The following is an 8,433-nucleotide window of genomic DNA, read 5'->3' on the forward strand; positions in this document are numbered from 1 at the left end:
GTTTTAAGTTGGGTTCTTTAATGGAGAATGTTATTTAAATTAAAGTGGTAGTAAATTGAAGTGATATGGAGTATCAAGCTGTAGTTTTAAACTTTAGGGCTCATATGATATCCACATTACTAGAAAGAAAAAAAAAAGAAACAGCAACAACAGGGAATTTAGCTCTGAATTTAGCAGTGAGATGAAACAAAACTGTAATTGTAATGGTCAGCTTTTAATACCCAACTTTACAGAATCTAAAGTATCTTAGTGAGAAGCCTCTGACCAAGCCAGTGAAGCATTATGTTGATTAGGTCACATGATACAGGAAGGCCTAGCCTAATAGTGGGAAGGATCATATCCAAAATCTAAGGCCTGGATAAAAAGTTGTACATCAGAACCCATCACTCTCTTCTTTTAGGTTATGAGCACAAAGCCATAAGTTCCTGGAAACTTAATGTCCATCATGATGGATTGTAGCAACAAAACTCTGAAACACAGCAAACCCATTCTTTCTACAGTTGCATTTGTTGTATCATTTTCAAAACAAGGGTGGAAGTACATAAGATAGTATATAAATGATGACATTATATGCCTTGCACACATTAAGAGATTTAAAATTTATCAGAAAGGATGTTGATATGACTCAATGAGTCAATACACTTGCTGACAAGGCTGAAGACATCAGTCTGATCCTTGGGTTCCATGATAAAAGAAGAAAAGTGACACATTCCACAAATTGTCTTTTGGCTCTATATAGGATTGGCATATGGACACACACACATGCACAAATAAATGTTATAAAAATTTTAATAACATGTATTAGCAAGGAAGAGTTGTAATCAGAATCCTACTGCACTATTGGCTGTGGTGAATTGCTATATAGGAAGCATGACATACAATATAGTATTTATCCATTTCAGGGACCAATCTGTGTATTTAAACAAAATAATTAAAAACAACACATCAAACAGAAGTTATGAAACAAGTGGATTTAACAGATATCTATAGAACATTTTATCTTAAAACAAAAGAATATACCTTCTTCTCAACACCTCATGGTACCTTCTCCAAAATTGAACATATAATTGTATCAACAGATACAAAAATATTGAAATTGTCCCATGCATCTTATCAGATCACCATGGACTAAGGCTAATCTTCAATAACAACATAAATAATAGAAACCCAACATTCACGTGGAAACTGAACAACACTCTCCTCAATGATACCTTGGTCAAGGACATAATAAAGAAAGAAATTAAAGACTTTTTAGAGTTTAATGAAAATGAAGCCAAAAAATACGCAAACTTGTGGGACACAATGAAAGCATTTCTAAAAGGAAAATTCATAGCTCTGAGTGCCTCCAAAAAGAACCTAGAGAGAGCACACACTAGTAGCTTGACAACACACCCAAAAGCTCTAGAACAAAAAGAAGAAAATTCACCCAAGAGGAGTAGACAGCAGGAATCAAACTGAGGGGCAAAATCAACCAAGTGGACACAAGGAGAACTATTCAAAGAATCAACCAAAATGGGAGCTGGTTCTTTGAGAAAATCAATAAGATAGATAAACTCTTACCAGACTCACTAGAGGGCACAGGGACAGTATCCTAATTAACAAAATCACAAATGAAAAGGGAGACATAACAACAGATCCTGAAGAAATCCAAAACACCATCAGATCCTTCTACAAAAGGCTATACTCAACAAAACTGGAAAACCTGGATGAAATGGCCAAATTTCTAGACAGATATCAGGTACCAAAGTTAAATCAGGATCAGATTAATGACATAAACAGTCCTATATCCCCTAAAGAAATAGAAGCAGTCATTAATAGTCTCCCAACCAAACAAAGCCCAGGAACTAATGGGTTTAGTGCAGAGTTCTATCAGACCTTCAAAGAAGATCTAATTCCAGTTTTTCTCAAACTATTCCACAAAATAGAAACAAAAGGTACTCTACCCAATTCATTCTATGAAGCCACAATTACTCTGATACCTAAACCACAGAAAAACCCAATAAAGATAGAGAACTTCAGATCAATTTCCCTTATGAATACCAATGCAAAATTACTCAATAAATTTCTCACTAACTGAATTCAAGAGCACATCAAAACAATCATCCATCCTGACCAAGTACGTTACAATCCAGGGATGCCTGGATGGTTTAATACATGGAAATCCATCAACGTAATCCACTATATAAACAAACTCAAAGACAAAAACCACATGACCATCTCGTTAGATGCTGAGAAAGCATTTGACAAAATCTAACACCGATTCTTGATAAATATCAAGAATCTTGGAAATATCAGGTATTCAAGGCCCATTAATAAATATGATAAAAGCAATCTACAGCAAACCAGCAGCCAACCTCAAAGTAAATGGTGAGAAGCTGGAAGCAATCCCACTAAAATTAGGGCCTAGACAAGGCTGCCCACTTTCTCCTTACCTATTCAATATAGTATTTGAAGTCCTATCCAGAGCAATTCGACAACAAAAGGAGATCAAGAGGATACAAATTGGAAAGGAAGAAGCCAAAATATTACTATTTACAGATGATATGATAGTATATATAAGTGACCCCAAAAATTCCACCAGAGGAATCCTAAACCTGATAAACAGTTTCAGTGAAGTAGCTGGATATAAAATTAATTCAAACAAGTCAATGGCCTTTCTCTACACAAAGGATAAACAGACTGAGAAAGAAATTAGGGAAAAACACCCTTCACAATAGTCACAAATAATATAAAATTCCTTGTTGTGAGTCTAACTAAGGAAGTGAAAGATCTGTATGATAAGAACTTCAAGTCTTTAAAGAAAGAAATCAAAGAAGATCTTAGAAGATGAAAGATCTCCCATGCTCATGGATTGGCAGGATCAATATAATAAAAAAGACTATCTTGCCAAAAGCAATCTACAGATTCAATGCAATCCCCATCAAAATTTCAACTCAATTCTTCAACGAATTAGAAAGGGGAATCTGCGTATTCATCTGGAATATCAAAAACCCTAGGATATCAAAAACTCTTCTCAATGATTAAAGAACCTCTGGTGGAATCGCCATGACTGACCTAAAGCTGTACTACAGAACAATTGTCATAAAAACTGCATGGTACTGGTATAGCTATAGCGACAGACAAGGGGACCAATGGAATAGAATTGAAGACCCAGAAATGAACCCACACACCTAAGGTCACTTGAACTTTGACAAGGGAGCTAAAACCATCCAGTGGGGGGTGGGGGGGGACCAGCATTTTCAACAAATGGTGCTGGCACAACTGTAGGTTACAACTTAGAAGAATGCGAATTGATCCATTCTTCTTCTTGTACTAACATCAAATTTAAGTGGATCAAGGAACTCCATATAAAATCAGAGACACTGAAACTTATAGAGGAGAAAATGGGGGAAAACCTCGAAGATATGGGCACAAAGGAAAAATTCCTGTATAGAACAGAAATGGCTTGGGCTGTAAGATCGAGTATCTACAAATGGGACCACATAAAATTGCAAAGCTTCTGCAAGGCAAAAGACACTGTCAATAAGACAAAAAAGCCACCAACAGATTGGGAAAGGATCTTTACCAATCCTAAATCAGATAGGGAACTAATATCCAATATATATAAAGAACTCAAGAAGGTGGACTCCAGAAAATCAAATAACCCCATTAAAAAATGGGACTCAGAGCTAAACAAAGAATTCTCACCTGAGGAATACCGAATGACTGAGAAGCACCTGAAAAAAATGTTCAGCATCCTTAATCATCAGGGAAATGCAAATCAAAACAACCCTGAGATTCTATCTCACACCAGTCAGAATGGCTAAGATCAAAAATTCAGGTGACAGCAGATGTTGGCGAGGATGTGGAGAAACAGGAACACTCCATTGTTGGTGGGATTGCAGGCTTGTACAACCACTCTGGAAACCAGTCTGGCGGCTCCTCAGAATATTGTCCATAGTATTACCAGAGGATCCCACAATACCTCTCCTGGGCATATATCCAGAAGATGTTCCAACCGGTAAGAAGGACACATGCTCCATTATGTTTATAGCAGCCTTATTTATAATAGCCAGAAGCTGGAAAGAACCCAGATGTCCCTCAACAGAGGAATGGATACAGAAAATGTGGTTCATTTACACAATGGAGTACTACTCAGCTATTAAGAAGAATGAATTTATGAAATTCCTAGGCAAATGGATGAACCTCCTGAGTGAGATAACCCAATCACAAAAGAACTCACATGATATGTACTCATTGATAATTGGATATTAGCCCAGAAAGTTAGAATACCCAAGATAAAAGATACAATTTGCAAAACACATGAAACTCAAGAAGAATGAAGACCAACGTGTGGGCACTTTGCCCCTTCTTAGAATTGGGAGCAAAACACCCATGGAAGGAGTTACACAGACAACATTTGGAGCTGAGATGAAAGGCTGGACCATCTAGAGACTGCCACACCCGGGGATCCATCCCATAATCAGCCTCCAAATCCTGACACCATTGCATATACCAGCAAGATTTTGCTGAAAGGACCCTGATATAGCTGTCTCTTGTGAGACTATGCATGGCAAACACAGAAGTGGATGCTCACAGTCAGCTATTGGATGGAACACAGAGACCCCAATGGAGGAGCTAGAGAAAGTACTCAAGGTGATAAACGGATATGCAACCCTATAGGTGGAACAACAATATGAACTAACCAATACCCCTGGAGCTCCTGTCTCTGGCTGCATATGTAGCAGAAGATGGCCTAGTTGGCCATCATTGGGAAGAGAGGCCCCTTGGTCTTGCAAACTTTATATGCCTCAGTACAGGAGAATGCCATGGCCAAGATGTGGGAGTGGGTGGGTAGGGGAGTGGTGGGGGGAGGGTATGAGCGACTTTTGGAATAGCATTTGAAATGTGATGGAGAATATACATAATAAAAAAAACACATCAGAGAAATATTTTAGTATTTTTATTCCTGACGTTAATATTCACAATTCTTAAAATATGGCAACAAACCAAAAGCAAATGGAGAAGGAGAATGAAATGACATTCTATTGAATCTGCCCACAAGAATGTGATTATATTTATAACCAAGAGTATTCTGCATAATGCAATGTGGGTGGCTACTGTTGATATGACACCATGCAATGAGAAAGAGAGAGCATGTAATTGCTCTGTATACCTAGAATATTCAGATTCATAGAGAGACAGAGAGAAAAACAGCAATGGCAGACACTACAAAAGGAAGAAAGGGATACTGTTTAGTTTTATTGTTTGTTTGTTTGTTTGTTTGTTTGTTTTTCTTTTAACTTGCATTATGTGGATGGAAACTTGAGAGTGGTCTTTAAAGAATAAAGCGATTCCCTTGCTTAGTGGTTCTGGTAGAAATAGGGATGAAGCATCATCTTGGCAGATAACTTATCAATATCACAACATGAAAGAAACACTGGAAGGGAAGTATCTGAACACACAATGGATCAAGCATCTTTGATAAAAAAAAAAAAAAAACAAGGCATACCTGTTTTTTATTAAACCAAAGACCAAAAGCAGCACCTCCTAAAGGTGGCAGCCCAGTAACAGAATGTGTAACTATGGACTTTATTTTGTAATCATTTGTCTTTATAAAACCCAGCATTATGTAAAAATTGATTCCAGCACATGAATATTGACATGCTCAGACATTAGCAGATGATAAATGTTTAATTAGTATAGTACTTTAGTTTTGAAAATAAAAAAAAAAACAAGCAAATAAAAAATACCAAATCTAGGAGTCAATGCTGTTAGGAGCAAGGTACTCTCATAAACATTTATGAACTGCACTGTAGTCCTAAAGGTGTTCAAGATGGTAAATTTGTATTAGTTACATTTTGTTACAATAAAAACATCAATATCCAAATGAAGTATGATTACTAGGAAAATGAAGAATGGATCCCAATTAACGTACACAGAAGAAAGTGAAGCCATTGTTAATACTGTAACATAAAAATGAGGTTTAAGTGTGTTTTTAGGTCAGTGAGATGGCACAGCCTATAACCTCAGCACTCATGAGGCCCAGCCAGGGGCACTGAAACTTCTTAAAAAATAATTCATGATACTTGGTGAAAATAAAGTCATTAAAAGCCATAGTATCAGCAACAAGAAGGAGATGAGACTAGCTATAGTTTGCTTTGCTATGAAATAGTCAATGAGAGGAAACACATAAATTAAACATCCTGAAGTACTTGGAAGAAATACAGATGTGCAGCAAAATGATATCTTCTGGTCACTAAAAAGCTTCTGCCCTCATGAATTCAGTGCAGCTCTGGCTACCTCATAGCAACTCACTGTGGCTCTGCTATCTCACAGCAACTCACTGTGGCTGTGTCTATCTCAGCAACTCACTGTGGCTCTGGATATCTTATGTGAACTCACTGTGGCTGTGTCTATCTCAGCAACTCACTGTGGCTCTGCCTATCTCACAGCAACTCACTGTGGCTCTGGATATCACATACGAACTCACTGTGGCTCTGCCTATCTCACAGCAACTCACTGTGGCTGTGGATATCATATATGATATATGAACTCACTGTGGCTCTGTCTATCTCACAGGAACTCACTGTGGTTCTATCTTATAGGAACTCAGTGTGGCTCTGACTATATCTCAGGAAGTCACTGTGGCTCTAAGTTTCTCTCAGGAATTCACTGTGGCTCTGGCTGTTATACAGGATGATGAACTCCCTGTAGCTCTGGCTATCTTACAGGATGATGAAGAACTCATTCTGGTTCTGGGTATCTTACATGGCAGCCCCATTATTAGTCCCATCAGCATTTCATCACTCATAGAGGAGAGTCCCTCCCTGGAGTACTATTGGCAGCTGAGAGTTGTTTGAAGAGTTGTTGGTAATTTCTTCAGTGGTATGACCACTGCTCAGCTTCTCGGCTGCATTAAACAACTTTCCACCTATGATCAGGAAAGAAACTAACAAATCATAATGGGACCCTCATAGAAGAAATAGGGACTTGTTGAGCAGTGCTCCAGCAAGAGAGGAAGAGGATAAGTGTAGTAAACAGGGGGTGAAAATAGCTACATTTCTTTCTGTGTCGAACTGTCAAGCAAAATAATTTAAGAAATTATTACCACCATTCAAAAAGTACAAATAATGTAGTGAAGTTCTATATAGAGTACAGGAGTGAGACAAGTTTGTGGGTCCAATTTTCAGTCTAAACTTTTCTACACTGTGTTCATTCACTGAATTGTTTAATGTGCTAATATGACAAACATTTCAAAGTTATAGCCTACCACACTTGATAGTTCTCAACTTATCAGCCTATATATTTTCACTATAGTGTTTTCAAGGAGCAAGTTGACTGATTTCTAATACAATTGTCTGACAGTGGCACTGTGGTAGCATTTTGATGGTACTAAGGGAGTCCTGTGTTGTCCTTAAGGCAAGAATGATTCTGAGGAAGATTCTGGAGACGACATACTACAGGGGGGTGGGAAGCAGAAAGCGGGCCTACATGTGCTTCCGCTTGTACTGAGGTCCTGAAGAGGTAAAAAAACAGAAAAGGAGAATTACAACTGAGTGACTACATTCTGCTTCCTCTTCTGCCAAGAAGTGAGGACACTCTCTTTCTCTTGCTGTCAACAAATTTTCTACATGGACTTTCAGATTTCCAAGCTGGAAAAGTCTTTCCGGCTTAGTGAAGACAGGCCTGAAAGTGTACCAAGTTCTTTGAAGGTGAGGTGTTATTCACTCCAATTAACTCCTGTGGGCAGTAAGGCAAAGAAGGCTACTACAAGAAGACAAATGGACGAAGTCAACAGCATTAGAATTGTATTAAGTATTGTATGAGGAATATGAACAATTCAGAAAGAAAGCCTCTACTATGCAGCATCCTGAACCATGAAACTAAAGTATAAAACGGCATTTTTTTATTTTTATTTTTTATTTTTGGTTTTTCGAGACAGGGTTTCTCTGTGTAGCCCTGGCTGTCATGGAACTCACTCTGTAGACCAGGCTGGCCTCAAACTCAGAGATCCACCTGTCTCTGCCTCCCAAGTGCTGGGATTAAAGTTGTGTGCCACCACTGCCCAGCTATAAAACAGCATTCTTTCCCATTTTATAAACATTCTTTCCCACTTTATAAACATTTCCCTTATTTAACTTTTACAGCCATTATTTATCCATAAATTTCCAAAAGTTAGAGAAAATGACTGTCCTGTGCATTTAACATACCACAGTGTACACTGGTGTCTCCAGATTAATAATATCTAAAATTAACAAATAAACCTGCTGACTCAGAAATAGAAACAAGATGACGTACCTGGGTTTTGAATTGGTGGTACCAGCATCAAGGTTTGGCATCTTAGTCAGCATCTCCTTTAGCTGAAGCTCTGCGAATTGACACATTCTGGGTTGATCAAGTGTCACGGTCTCATGGTCTCATGGTGTCTTGTATGTAAAGGACCATAGAGAT

Source organism: Mus musculus, chromosome 9 (assembly GCF_000001635.26).
Source record: "Mus musculus strain C57BL/6J chromosome 9, GRCm38.p6 C57BL/6J".
NCBI classification, from domain to species: domain Eukaryota; kingdom Metazoa; phylum Chordata; class Mammalia; order Rodentia; family Muridae; genus Mus; species Mus musculus.